This window comes from Pseudorasbora parva, chromosome 3 (genome assembly GCF_024679245.1).
Source record: "Pseudorasbora parva isolate DD20220531a chromosome 3, ASM2467924v1, whole genome shotgun sequence".
Lineage (NCBI taxonomy): Eukaryota > Metazoa > Chordata > Actinopteri > Cypriniformes > Gobionidae > Pseudorasbora > Pseudorasbora parva.
The window spans coordinates 10,321,101-10,337,526 of NC_090174.1; the positions used below are offsets into that span (position 1 = coordinate 10,321,101).

At 35.1% G+C, this 16,426-nt stretch overlaps 1 protein-coding gene across 1 annotated transcript in view; it reads right to left on the bottom strand.

Annotated features, from left to right (window-relative positions):
* The window catches only part of tmem132e (transmembrane protein 132E), a 497,444-nt gene that overhangs the window by 312,774 nt on the left and 168,244 nt on the right, over positions 1-16,426 (bottom strand). The gene's annotated exons all lie outside the window — the stretch shown is intronic.

Genomic DNA, 16,426 nt, shown 5'->3' on the forward strand with positions numbered 1-16,426 from the left:
TAGCTCCTGGGTCAGACATATCATCCAGGGGCTGAGTTATATATCACAGGATTTTTTTATTTGATTTGATTTTACCTCTTCAGGAGAGAAGTGTGGCTCCGTCAAATTGGTACATGTGTTCGGTAAAATACAGGTTTGTGTAAAATTGAATTTTATCTATAAATGTGTTATTGTGCTGTATATCATTCAATTTAATACAAAGCAAAAGCACTAATACAACATGATAATATACGATTTTACAAAAAGTGCGATCAGATTTACATTGTGAATGGTTGAAAAAGTTCCCCACACATATTTGACTGTTCAAACTGGGTCAAACTGTGAATTTGGTGTGTTGGCCAACAGAAAGCTGCCTTTTGTGACTTTTGTGTGAGTGGTGTGTCATGCATTCATGCATCAACTTTTTATTGGCCCACAAGTTATTGGACTACTTTTATGATACACTGTAAACCCTAAAGCTCAAACTAATTAATTTGGTTTAAGTAGAGCCAGCTCAAATTAAACAAATTAGTATAATCAAATTAACTTTTATGAGTACTTAAAGCTTTCATTTTCTTTTGTGTTCATAAAACTGACACATTTTAAGTAATCTGAATTGTTTCAATGTTTAAAGCTTTATGACTTGTTTCTTTTAATTTAGACAAACTTAAATTTAAGTGACACAGGGCTGGGATTTGTATTTCCCAGCATGCTTTGCCATTATAGTCAAAGTTAGAGTAAATGCTAAAATTAAGTGTCATAATATTTTGTGCAAAATGTATGTTAAGTGTGATATTTAGGTGTGTTATCATCATGGTGATGAGTGGAGCTTATTTTGTGAACAGATACATGTTAAAGGAAGTGTATGTAAGATTGTGGCCAAAACTGGTACTGCAATCACTTTCAAATGACTGAAGAGCGGTGTATCCCCTCTCCCTCTCCCCCTGACTTTGGTTGTCAGATTTCTAGATTGCAGGATCCAGCAGGAACGTTTGTAGCTGCGGCTGTGGTAACCAGAGCAGATCTGGGAAACCCGGATGCTGAAACAATACTGGCTTTGTGATTGGTAGCTCGTGGAGGGCGGAGCTTCAGGCCAAAACACAACATGTCAACAACAACATCAGTTGAGGGCTGCAACAACAACTTTTAAATGACAATATCCTGGCCAAACTACTGTTGTCAGTGATAGAAGTGTTTGAAATTAACATGATATCTTAATGTCTAGTGACATATCAGGGCCATTTTATGATTTATTGAAATACATTTCTTACATACAGTTCCTTTAAATGTTTGTTATTGCTGTAATCATTCTGTATTCTGTTTTTATATAGCCATAAGCTATAAATGTTATAAAAACATTGTGTTACCAATTAGCAAGGTAACATTAAATTAGTTAAAGCTTGCCAAGTTTCCTCAAATATAAATATTTAAGTCGGTTTTTCTTTTTATTTAAATGTCTGAATTAGCATACTCAAATGTTTGAAGTTATGAGCAATTAAAATGTATGAGTACAAATTAAAAATCTGCAGGTTCTGCTTACTTTTGCAGTGTTCTTTTTGGACATGGTGAATATAAATGTTGCTGTTTGAAAAAGAGCTACTTGAAAACAACAATATATTTGTTTAGTGCAACATAAGAGTGACTAAATAATGACAAAACTTTATTTCGGGATTTATCCCTTTAAAAAAAAACGAATGTAGTTTGAGACTGATTGCATTTCCTGATACAATAACTTTACAGTTCATTGTAGATGACTGGATAGTACTAGCACAGAGACTTCTTAGAGCTAATTAACAACTAATTTAGTAAGCAACTTTCTCATCTGTCTCAGGTTAAGTGACTAGCATTTCCACAGTAAAATATTATATTTGATAGAATCACTTAAGAAGCAGGTTCAAGCACTTTTAAGCACTTTAAACATGCATGATCTTTTTACCATTAACATAAATAATATCTATTAGACTTTTAGATAGATAATATCTGATGGAAGGCCACATTTACACTGCAGGTCTTGATAATCCATTTTTTTGATGACCCATACATCTTTTTTTTTTTTTTTAAAGGACCCATATCTGATATCTGTGTTTACAGTACAGAGTACACTTGGCAAAATGACATTACAATATCAAGAAATCAATTTCAATAGTACATTGAGTTTGAATTATTGACATGGGATTTATAGAAATATTTTTTAATGTAATAGTTTCAAAATCATTATATAGTACAAATTCTTCAAGACCGTATGTAAACAGATCCGCTATAGAAGCTAGGGTGTACTAATGGTCTGGTTGTAGAACTTTTCTTAAGCATGTCAGAGGTTATGGGTTTGAATATGCCATTGTATAGGTTTTCTTTCCTCATTAAAACCAAATGTGTTAATCAGTGATTTTATATAAAGAGCAGGGACATGTTTGTGTACTTTCTGTTTTGTGATTTCACTGAAATGAATAGAGAGTCTCCACATCGGGATTGAAGCGTGCATCTGTGCACGAGACAGTGATAACAGCGAGAACAACTACTCAGGATGATTTCAAAATCCTCTTCTTTACACATACGAACAAAATGAATACTCTGCTAGTCAACTGTCTGATTTTATCGTTTGATCTTATCGTTTGCTAGCATGGTCTTACCAGACTCTCGTACATTTCATTTGTACAGAGAGTCTGGCCACTCTCCATTGACAAGCATTTACTTCCGCAAAGGCGGGTACTCTGGAAAAAAAAAAGCACGACATCAACGTCATCGTTCTCAGCCACTCCCTCTGTTCGCTGATGGGACTGGTACAAATCTGTTCGGAGAAAACCTAAGAATACAGCGCAGTCCCATACATAGTACTGAAGGAAAATAAAAATTGAGCAGAAGTACATAGGAGGGCGGAGCCAGGCTAATCGTTTGCAATATACCGGTAAAAAAATTCTCCCCATGATAAGAATTAGTCTTCCTCCGATAATAATGATAAAGCCTATCTGATCGCTAAACAAACTGTACACTCAGATGTATTTTCTCTCGCTGAGCATTTTAGAGATTTGCTTTTTGTCAAGTGTCCCATAAAGTACGCAATTTCAGATCATCTTAATAAATGAACAATGTATTTGATGTAAATTGTAGTGTGGTGTCCAACTGAGAGCGCTCAGTGTTTCTCACACACTCAGAGAATATTTCAGCGTGTGAGAGTCCGATACCATGCATAATTAACATGCTACATGTAAACAATAATCTTAGTTGTCTTTTTCTGTAAAATAACGGCGCATACTTTGAATTAAACCACCTTTATGAACAAGAATAAACAAATGAGCAGACAGCAATCTCTGTTACTGTTTCGAATTCAACAAATCAGTTCGAACGAACGCAGACAACGTGATTAATATTCATGAACCCAGCAACTCATCAATCTTAAGTATTATCAACTTATCAGTATTATTATTATTTTTTTTTTTTTTACAGAAACACTGAATGGCCCACAATGTCTTAAGCACCACCACCATTCCTAAGTTCAGTTCAAATTATAAATAAGCATCCACACATGATTACTAAGTTTTAATTAGTTTTATTCTTTTTTCTGATTTTTTAGTCCAGCATCTCATCTAAGATATTCATGTCAGAAATTAAGTTTTTTGAAGAAAATATTTCTGGATTTTTCTTCACATAATGTTTTCCAATTGCAAAATGGTCCAATTTAATGCAGGTTCAAAAGACTTTCGAAGAGCTTCAGGGGCTCTGCACAATCCCAGATGAGGAATAGGGTCTTATCTAGTGAAACGATTGGTCATTTTAAAAAATATGTTTTTTCAAATTAATATATACGGTTTAATATAAATTGCTCATCTTGCACTGCTCTGCGACTTGCCACCGATTGCGCAATCACATCGCACAGAAGTACTGCCCCAAGTTAACCTTTGAGGACGAATACAAATGCCCTTTACCAAAAAAACACTGCAACTTCAACTTCAAAATCGGCCGACATCGTTGGTTTTTTTGGCTAAAGGATGTATGTATTAGTCTTCGTATGTGCACTTTGTAATATGCTTCTGCTTATACGTCTAGTGTGACGTTTTCAATGTTTTTTGGCACGTCTGGCACGACCTGTAAGGTTGCCAGAATAATAATCATACACTGTGTGTTAATAGGCCAGAGGAGAACTGGCACGCCGACTGAGTCTGGTTTCTCCTAAGGTTTATTTCTCTCCATCATGCCCTGATGGAGTTTTGGTTCCTTGTCACTGTTGCCTTTGGCTTGGCTTGCTCAGTTGGGGACACACCATTCTCAACTAAATACCCAAATAAATTTAATTACTAAACAAAATTAACTATATCAATTGAAATGGGCTGATGACATCACCGTTTTCTCCAGAGCGACTGTACAGCCGAATCAGATTCGGTTGCATTATTTTCCTTTTTAATACTGTGAAGCTGCTTTGAAACAATCTGCATTGTAAAAAGCGCTATATAAATAAAGTTGACTTGTTGTATCTGATTCATATCAGATTTATTTCCACATATGGATGAAGCCTGAAACCGATCTGAGAATATTGGAATCCACTCGCTTTTTTCCTGCGTACATGTCCGTGGGTCATCCGATTTGTGCCAGACGGGAGAAAAAAAAAAAAAAGAAGAAAATTCAGAATTGGGTCACTTGATCCATGCAGTGTAAAGGCGGCCTAACACCTAACTTAGAAAGCTACACTTTGTCAAAGTCTTGAACCATGATCCTGATCTATTTCTGCACTGTCTAGTGATTAGTGTCTTATTCTCCATATAAAAAAGTGCCAAAGGAAGCCTGCAAGCTGCCACTATTAGCATTGCTATGGTGTTCTTCCATTATAGCCTTGATATCTCTCTCCACCAGCACACTCATTTTACTCTAGGCTTTCATCTGTATTCAGTCCTTGTTTTGTTGATCATGCAAAGCTGGAGCACGCAGACAATCATCATGTATCTCACAGCCTCAGCTCGGAGGATTTGCTATAGGCCCACTTCTCACCGACAGACCCCGAACTAAAAAAAATAAAGCAAGTCTCTTAAATCCCATTCTGTTAATTCTGTTAAACCCTATAATTGGCAAGCTGCTTTCCTGTGATAGAATTGCATATGAACAAGTGATGTATACAACTTGCGCAGGTAAAGGAAGCTGGTTTGCCAACTTCAGCAGAAGAAAACTGAGACTCTCCATTTCTGTATACCACATATGGCATTTGAAATCTTCACTATAAACCATTTCCACATTGTAAACTAAACAAAGAGATGCACAGTGTGTGTACGTGTATAAAAATCAGATGTGATTAAGTGCATCCCAAATGCATTTTAACAATAATTTTCATTTTGGTTCACTGACATATGACTTGATAGCATCTGTTGTAAAAAAATAAATTCATTTTAATGTCACACTAAAGTGTCACACACTATTACACACATATCAATTGAGCTTCTACCTAGGCAAATTATAGCACTCGAAAATTCTGCCTGTACATGAATATTTTAAGAGGAACAGACTCGCAGTTCAACTTTTAAGTGCCTTGTATTTCAGACATTTTAATTAACAACAAACGCAGTGCAAAATGTGTAAAAAAAAATAAAAAAAATAAATAAAAAAAACTGTCTGAAAGTAGACTGATGAGGTGCAGGTGTTTGGAGGGCTCTTTTTTTGCATTGCTGATTAAGTCAGCCAAATAATTACAAAAATATAGTATCACAATGGCTTTCTGGATACATTAATATTGTAAATATATAGCTTTTTGCACAAAATAGAAATTTCACCATGGAATATTTTAAACAGGCTACATTTGAGTGTGATATATATATATATATATATATATATATATATATATATATATATATATATATATATATATATATATATATATATATATATATATATATATATATATATATATATATATATATATATATAATGTTATGAACATGTTAATAATTTATTATAAAGGTATGCAGCCTATGCAAAAAACAAAATATTACCATTTGATAAAATTACTGCACAATGATAGTGCCACATATTTTTGATGAGGGGAACCTTTAAATCAGAAATATAAAATAATAATAATAATAATTACTCCAAAGGTCCCCATTTTCCACAACAACATTCAAAGAACTGGAACTTTTCTGTAAAGTAAATTAAGTTCTGATAGCTGAATATTATTTAATGTTCCTGCACTTTTAAAAAATGTATTTAAATGTCATTTGTGATTCACCATCTGAGGATTTTTTTTTTCTTACAATCTCTACTTATTAAATTACATATTTTAGAGATTGGCACGACTAGAAAAATAAAATAAAAATGTCCATGGAGAGTTAAGATTTTATAAATTTACATAAGTTTTTCAGGTCTAGAAACCACACTTTTATAATTAGGCTACCTCATATATCCAGGTTTTCCAAGACAGATGTTGAGGGAAAGAAGTATAATAATTACCTTCATTTTTTTGGGAATTAGCTGATTTGAATGTTTTTTCTTTTTGTTGTTGTCCTTTTTAAAATAGATTTTAGTCATATTGGGGCCCCTCTAACACTGGTCGAGAATCACTGCTAAGGAAGACAATAATAATACTTGAAATGCCATGACAAAAATATCAGAAGCAGAGATTTAGGCTAAATACTTGCACTGCCTTCAAGTTCTCCCTGGAAGTCCAGAAGTAGTAATTACGCCATAATGTAATCTACTTTCAAGTAATTGTGATCAGAATTTTTAAAAAAAAGGATGCGTAGTCATATTTATTATTAATATTTATTTATTTTTATTTTTTGACAAATGCAGGCTGTTTAGTGCTTATAGTACAAAATGAGAAGTAAATGATGCCAGTTAGGACTTTAATTGATGCTTTAATGTATTTATTCATGAATTACATTTTTGTGCTGCCACTGAGAATGATGGGTAATGCAGTTTTGTTGCAAAAGATTGCTGCTTTATGAACAGCTAAATTAGCAGGTCTGCTTGGCAAGCTTTACAGATATTTTTTATCAAAAGCACACAAAATGTGTACTAACTGAAATATACACTGAACATGCACAATTACAGCATTATTATGACCAATTCCAATTATTCTTTTTTTTTTTTAAGCAATCATTTAGACAATAGCTGAAGGCATCAAGTCTAGGTACATCATAAATATATGGATCATTCTCAAAGTATAGTAAATTCAGTTTAAAAAGCTCCAATAAAAGCTGTTGTTGGATACAATACAGACCTTATTTTAATGTGATGTTACAGTGTAACTTCTCTTGTTGTTTATCTTATTTTATTTTATTTTACAAAAGCAGTAAATGTTGTGTAACACCAATCACAAAATCTCATAAAAGATGGAAGTCCACAATGGCTGGATGGATGGATGGATGGATAGAGAGCTTTTACTAACTAACTGCATGCATGGATGGATGGATGGATGGATGGATGGATGGATGGATGGATGGATGGATGGATGGATGGATGGATGGATGGATGGATGGATGGATGGATGGATGGATGGATGGATGGATGGATGGATGGATGGATGGATGGATGGATGGATGGATGGAAGGATGGATGGATGGATGGAAGGAAGGAAGGAAAGCTTTTTACTGACTAACTGGATGTACGGAGCTTTTTACACACTGGATGGATGGATATGTTTTTTTAATAATATTTATTGTTTATGACTATCAAGGAATGTTTATAACCATTGTGAATGACCGACATAGACATTTTAGCTTTCTTAGAAGTGATAAGTTATCCTTTTTCAAATTAAATGGGTGTTTTTACACAGTAGTCAATTTATAGATGGAAAACTGGGAATGTTAACGTCTACGCAAATCAATTCCATGAGATAGTGGCTTTTAGAAGCAGCGGTTATCTATAGGTTCACTATATATGTATTATTTATCCCAGCCATCTCCTCATAAAAGCAAATTCATCCAGCAGGGACGAGGACAGCATGTAGTGCCATCTCCAATGTAAAACTGTCATCGCCACGAGTCATGTCTAGACTGATGTCGATCGGTGCTACTTTGTTTCCTTATCATGCAAATAAATGAGGTTTTTATTGACTGGCAGACCTCCCAAAAGTGGGTCTGCTAGTGATGGTGGCAAGCCTGCAGGCCAGAACACCATGCAGCGGTCAATGAACTGAAGATCATAGAATTTTTGCACGACTATTTTAGCCAGAGGAGCTCGGTCACAACGCAAAGAGCATTCCCTCTAAAAATATTTCGATCATTACTTGCTCACCCAAAATGCATTAGGGCATGGCCTATTGCCTGAAACTAAATGTTTGACCACCGGTTTAGTGATGTGGTTGTGGGGGCAGGAAGGGATCAGGACAAACAGCAACTGAGGAAATTATTGTTGAAAAGAGAAAATAAGGAAAAAAAGAAGAGGATAAAGCCTTTTGGAGGAAGGGACCATAATAAAGGAGGTCGAGAATTGCTGCTAGAGAAAAGCTGGTTAGTGATGCATGCTCAGTCTTTTCCTGTTTCTTCAGATTAACCTACAAAACTTATCCAAGGCAGTGAAAAAGATGTGATTTCTTCACTACAGCGAGGTCAGGACTTGAATTGATAAAAATAACCAGAGCTACGGGGCAAATCGATTCCAACAAACAGAGATAAAAAATGTCTCAGATATATAATTAGAATATTATAAGCATAGGTCTATTTATTATTTGGTGATTATTGAGCTCAACTATATAAAACACAAAGTCTAATTTTCTGCATTTCTCAATTATCCATTTTCGTGTTGTTCTAAAGCAGACTATTTATTTGTTGTTTTCTTCCTGTGAAAGCCAAAAGGAGAAGTTTAGTGTTGACCAAGGTCTGGAGAGAGAAAAAAAAAAAAAAAATATATATATATATATATATATATATATATATATATATATATATATATATATATATATATATATATATATATATATATATATATATATATAAAAAAACATATATATAATAGACCTTCTCTCTCTGAAAAATAGGAACATTTAAAAAAAATACATACATATTTAATCACATGCATTTCTCAGTTGCCTAGTATTATGTTGTTCAACAGCACAGGGTGATCAGGGTGGGTCAAATAATAATAAAATAGTCCATAAAAGTGTCCCATATGGTTATCCATGTCTTCTGAAGACATATGCTAGCTTTGTTCGATAGCTTTTTCGCATATTTAAATATGGCACATTAATGATGCCGAACGGTAGCCTGACGTCATCATATTCGTCACCAGATTCTAGGCTCATCCGCCATTAGATTCTAGGCTCATCTGGCTCATTTAATCCGAGACAGAAAAGAAAATGCCTCTGCACTCAATTGGATAGACCTACAACCAATCAGAGCAAGTAAGTGACGTATGTTGAGCACATAGTAGTCAACAGAACTCAACTGCACGCATGCTGGAAGATGTAGAAGAAGATGAGTGTAAACAATCTTTTTCGGTGTTGTAAATTTTAAGGATTTTTATTGCAAGGTACAAAGTTGGTTTGTACAGAGTACAAACCAACACAATCATGATATTGGACCCACTCAGTTTTATCGTCTTTAATTCAGCACATTTCTGTTTACCTACCCCTAACCGAGAAACACTTATTCTTAAACGCATATTAGACGCTTAATTTCCACTTTTCTAATATTTTCTCAATTTTTATTGAAAAGAAATGCATTTCTGATCTGATATGTGATCGGAAAAGGGAGCACAGCAAGTGTGGCAAAAGACGGATTCAAACCTCTGATAATTTTGCATCAAAACTTGATGATGTGTTTCTCACCCCTACATTATTGCCGCTGTAAATAACTCTTTTTGTAATTTTGTCTGGCCTAATCAATTGTTTAATAAATGGTGTTATATTTGTATTTAATGCAAATGGTATCTAACATTACTCCAGTAAAATAAAATAAAAATTCCCACTTTTTATTTGCTTCTGAAACCCATGATTACGTTACTGTTGATCATCTGCCCATCATCGTATAAAGCCTGCCCTGACAATTTGATTGGTCCGAACAGCTTTGGTTTGTGTATAGTTGCTCCAGACCGAACTTCCCGACCTAAAATGTTGTGGGCGGGGCTAAATTAGGCGTGCCTCCAGGCTAGCCAAATGGCACTTGTGTCTCATAACTGTTCGTGAAGGGCCAAATTTTAATATGTGCATATTTAAAACGCACAGCCACAAACTCTCACCTAACATATGATTTCAGAAGACTTGCATGTAAGTAATAGTGACTACTGTTGTGGTATACCTTTTCATTTAATGTTTGACATTCAAAAATGTGTTGGTCAATAAGAAGTGCAAAATTCTCTTACACAGTCAGCCAAGTTGATAAATTGACCAGTGTGCAATGAAATCCATGCTAATCCTGGATCCAAATTAGAGAGACTGGCTAATAAACTCAGCCTCCAAGCAATGAACACTCTTCCCTCTGCACAACTGTTTCTAGTCTCTTTTTTTTCATGAGGAGTTAAAGGATGAGATCTTCTGAGAATAAACAGATGTGCTAAAGGCTAACAATAACCTCGGGAGATGCATGCTTTAAACAAAGCTAACTAGAGGTGACAGCCAGCACAAAATATTGAGTAATTAAGCGCTATTAGACACAAGGGAATTAAGGCAGATGAATTGCAAAATGTCAACGTTTGCGTAAGGTAAAGGGGACTTTAATATAGCCCCCTATACTGTTGTATAAACCCCTTTATCCCTACAAGCCACCAGCTCATGCTTAAGTAACTCCTTCAACTCAGATTTAATATTCATTAAGGAACTCTTGAATGATGTTGTTATGTGAAGGCGCTGGTGAATCTGTCACTGCGGACAACAAAAGATTTGGGCGGGTTTGTAATCACGTCAAGGCCAGATGGTTAAATCCGCCAGATAAGACAGAACAGCGGGAGATGATATGACATTCAATTTTGTAATAACTACAAGGGACTGGGAAATGCAAAAGAGAACGTGCAAATCACGAGATTTTGATTTAGATCACAATCAGCAACCTTCGTAACCTGACTCACAGAACCCTGCAGTTGTGTCTAATTGCAAGGACACACTGCTGAATGTAGTTGACATTTAGGTATAAGACAAATATACAGAGAAGGGGTCTATTTGTAAAAAAAAAAAAAAAAAAAAAAAAAAAAGTGTGTTTGATTGTGTGTGTGTGTGTGTGTGTGTGTGTGTGTGTGTGTGTGTGTGTCACATGAATATCACTCTTAAGCCCTATTTGCACGAGATTAGCATTATCTAGGGACATCGGTGATTTAGGAATTACTCCACCACATCTGAGAAAAACAGTCCAGATTTGTGCAGGACTAATATCATCACAGGACCTTTGTGTTCAGCGTAATATGGTAAGTAATTTGCGGGGAAATTTTTACTTTACAAATTACAGACATGGCCGATTCGCACAGGCTTAAGATCACAGACATTCTCTGCAATTATTACAAATCACCAGAGATCTCCAGATAATACTAATCCTGCGCGAATAGGGCTATTGTCTGTGATCTTAATCCCGTGCGAATCGGTCATGTCTGTAATTTGTAAAGTAAAAATTCCCCCACAAATGACCTACCATATTTCACCGAACACCGAGGTCCTGTGATGATAGTAGTCCTGTGTGAATCGACATCTCTGTAATTTGGCAAGGATCATATATAATTGTTGCAAGGTTGCTGTTTCCGGTGCGCATTTCTATCTTTTTCTTTCACAAACAATGGAGGCTGCATTCATAATGTGCACCGTTATGAATTCCGGCACGGATTATACTTTCACTTTAGAATGAGTACCAATTTGGGAGCAAATTGCTTGAATGGTGTGTTTAATATAAATATCAATACTATTCTTAATGAAAAATATAACAACAGAACAGTACAATGACAAACTCGGTTAAATGAGCGCTTTTACATTTAGCTTTGAAACTTTTCCGCTGTATATTGTCAGCTTCTCACTCGTGATAAATGAAATTGACTCCTGCCGCTGGTCTGTGCTCAGTTCAGTTTTTAATTGTACCGTCTGTTCTCTGAATAAAATATTTTTTATTACTATAAAACAATCAAAATGATATTGATACATATGACTGTTTATGCTTTCATACAGGTATATCTATAACAAAAAAAAAACAAAAAAAACATGAACAAGTCTTGACATTATATTCCAGGAGATAAATCAGTAAATTCGAGTAAAATTACAGGCTTTGCTCATCCCGTGCAAATATGCAACGCAAAACTCTGATGTGGGTGAGTAATTTCTAAATCACAGAGGTCCCTAGCTAATGCTAATCCCGTTCAAATAGGGCTTAAGAAATAACTCGTAAATATGGATTATGATAATGCATTTCTATCACTTGCTACTATTAAAAAGTTTTGATATGTTGTTTGTCCCTTTACTAGCTAACAAATTCATAAAAAACACCTTGCATAATGATACTCTACTGAACACTTTTTACCTTTATATAGTACAATATGTAATGTAATAAAATGCAAATATGTCTAATGCAATTAAACAAAAAAGCAATCATGCATCGATACCACTTGCTGATACATTGGAACACTGATACAGCTCCCCATTATACACATACATTCACAGTCTCATTGTACTTCCCAAGGTACATGTATTGTCAGGATTATGTCTTGTTCATTGTGTTTTGGTTTGGGTCTGTTCTGTTTCCCTGCCATAAGTATCTTGACCTAGTTTTCCAATGTGTGCCAATATGTTCCCATAGTCAGTGAGTTCATTCACCTGTTGTCTAGTTAGTATACTCATCATCTCCCTGTTATTAAAGCCCTGAGTTCCCCTAATTCTTTGTCCATTATGTGTACGTTGATGTGTTTATTCTCCTGTGATCTGTGTTTCCTGTGTGGATTAATAAAGACTGTTTAAACACTTGGTTTTGTTTTCTTTACTCCTCCGTTGTGCGCTCTTTGCAAGCATTGCAACACGACATGTTTGGGTAAAAAAAAAGAAGTTGCTGCTGGCTAAAAAAGTAACAGTCAACATGAAGTTTTCCCACTAAAGATTATAGTTCAACAAAACAGCTCTTCTATAAAATAAAATAAAAATATTGTCTATTACCAACTAATGATGCATTCAGGTCTGGTCTCAGCTGGGAATAAGATATACTGGTGAATCTCTAAAATTTACTTCATCTAAACTGACCCTCAAGCATCCTAGTAAGATCAATCTCTTTTTTTTTTTCTTTTTTTTTTTGAAATAGTCTGTATGGTTGAATCAGAAATGATTCTCAGACATTATAAGCTTCTTGATATTCACAGGCTGATGTCAGACGTGAGGTTATGAGTTATGTGGAGTGAATTTCAGTTTAATGCACTAATCAAAGCCATTACTTCCAGAGCAGAGAGAGACATGTTCTGATCCCACTTCAGAAGAAAACACAATACTGGTTTAAATAAGGCCAAAACTGCAATTTAATAATGTAGTGACCTGTGTTAATTCTTAATTTCCACATTAAAAATATATCAATGAATTAAAACATTTATATATAGTCATACTATAGAGCTGCTGAATGCTTAAATCTGACAAATTTTCTAAGGCATTTTTTTTTTTCAGGGAAACCCATGACTAAAGTAGTTCCAGGCAGGTCCGCATTACAGTTCCATATCAATTCACCAAATGATTTCAGTTATTTCAAAAGTCCTTATAGCCAAATACAGCAAAAAACAAAACAAAAAAACAACGACACTCGCCAAGCAAATAATTATAAGAAACAATAGTATAAAAAAATGTTTTTTTTGCGAGAAAATTAAGTTTTATTGTGTACGGAAAGCACACCTTTCCCACTCAAACACACACAAACAGTATGGATAGTTGGACTTATACACCCACACAGAAACGCAATACAATATCAGCACTGCTCTAACGATTTTATCAGTAAAATTTTAAAACCACATGCCATTTCTCACTAGCGAGGTAATAACAGTGCTGTTCTTGAGTAGATAAACTTACAGCAGAGACGCTGCCAAACACCGTTGAGAGACACACAGACTCAGGCAATTCACATTCACTAATAAACGGCATTAATAACTGCATTAGTCTGCTATCAGTGGCTGAACCCTGTGGCTGTCATCAGCGGCTGGAATAAGCAATGGAAGCTTGGGATTAGATGCATAAGAAATTTGTCCTGCACACAAGAGCATTTTAAGGACAAAAACCTGACAAATGTCTAGAAATCCTAGCTTGACGGGTAGTTATACTCAATTCTAGTCAGAATATGAGTCTGATACTGCTCCATTGGGCTGTGATTATGGGGCGTGTTTCAACCGAACCAGGAAAGACCTCATTTGGATAGAACTACAGCCAATCAGAGCAACGAAGCGACGCATAACTTTAGTTGTCAAATGTCAACAGAACTCTCAACTGTGATATATAGACCCAGGAATGCGAATAATTAATTAAAAAAATAATAATAATACTTTTAATTTGAGTTGAGACGAAGTAATTTATTAAACATTGGTTTAATAAATAGAAAGTCAAAATATTATTTTATCACAATTTGGCATGTTTCACTGCATCATCACAAATAAAACACACACAATTACCCAATATGCTTAGTTTCTTTAAAAAAATAATATTTGAATAAAGGTAGTCTCAAAAATGTTCATTGTATTAACTCAAATTTTTTATTTTAATGAACTCAAAATTAAGGCAACCAGGTAACTTATTTTTAAATATTTTTGTACAGTGTATAAGCTGAATAATTGACTCCATTTTGCATTACAACTTAGCGTGTGCTAATAATTTCTAATAATTCAACTGCTTGTCATCAAAGGTTATGTAAACCGCTTAAGGTTGGCGGCAAAATACCAGATCAGCTAGAAGACCTTATTGGTAAAGTTGGTAAGGGATTGGCAACAAACCAGCACTCCCAGGGTGTGAAACGCAATTTGATAATTTGGTATGCTCCTAAATATGAACTATGGCATAAATGAGTATACATTTCGAGTGATATTAGTCATGTGAATGATCTCCGTCATATCAGGCTGTTAATTACGCCCGGACCGAATTAGTAGTGCCCTGCATTTCAAATCCCATGGGAAATTCATGCAAATGCGTTTGCCTTCCGGTTCCTATTGCATGCCTTGCCACCACCATAAATTAATACCATGAAACTAAACATTTCCAGTCGACTCCGTTTAGAGAGAAAGCAGTGCTCACCGGCCCCTCACCTCCTGCCACGTGACCATTGAGGGTCGAGGCCCCAGCTTCCCCCACAGGACCTATCCAATCAGAGTTAATGCTGCAGCCACGGGTTGCATTCATTATTACAGGCTTAAGGAAATTGTACAGCTGGAAAATGCAGTGTCAGAAAGTCAGTGGGGTTTTGGCAGTTTCACAGGGAGTCAAGTGTATTGTACCTAAGAGGCAAGCACAGAGCAACACACATATGACTTTGGCCCCAGTGTGCTACACAGCTATAAAAAGGTACTTAATGTGCGTCAGGGCCACAGTAAAAACAAAGATTGATAGATGCACAATACTCTTAAATTAGCAGAAGTAAATGTGACTTCATTGCTTAAATAGCCTACACATAACTGCATTCAGCATCTAACTTCAGTAAAATCACAGATGAGATATAATACCAGTAAAAATTAGATAATCACTAAATGCTAACAATGAAAATCCTGTAGCAGTCTATAATTCATAATGAATGAATAATTATTCATGAATGAACCAAATTCACTCATAATGCTGAAAAGTTTTTGACAAGGACATGCATGGAAAATCAATTCTTCTTCTACTTCTTATATCCCTGCAGCAAATGTGCCACAGTAGTCCTGAAAAGTAAAGCCAAAAGCATCCGGATCGCCGCCAGGTGGCTGGATGCAGTGTAGGTCATAAATCCCGCCCTCTTTATGTAATGTAATGGGACATAGATAAACTAAACAATCAAATTACACTTCAAATTCATGTTGTCCAAAGATGTTTTTTGTCATTTTAGTGAGGAGATTGGAGCTTTAACTTTAATTTTTAAATGTCCACAGCTGTTTATTTCAGGAAAAGTTGTTGATTATGCGCAGAGGTGGACAGTAACTAAGTAAATTTACTTGAGTATTTTTTCTTCTGTACTTTATTAGAGTTTTTTTTTTTTTTGGAAACTTACAACTTTAACTTTACTACATTTGAAAGACAAATATCACACTTTTTACTCCACTACAGTTCTATCAAGGTCCTCAAAGACAAAAGTCATTTCTGTAGCAGCTTTGAAAGACAGTAGATGATATTTCTCTTCTTTAAAAGGTGTTTGGGTTTTTGCAGAAAGCCTACCAGTAATCACTCTTGTAGGGTCATATGAAGTTCAATGATTTCCCAGCATTTTTTTTTTTTTGAACACTGATATATAGTTTATAGCAAAATGGAAGACAGATGTAAAAATTATGTCTTAAGTAAGTGTAAACAGTTGGGGGAATATCAGATATGTATCAGTGTATATGATCTGTGCATTAAACCTTAAAGTGACAGCAGCTTTGT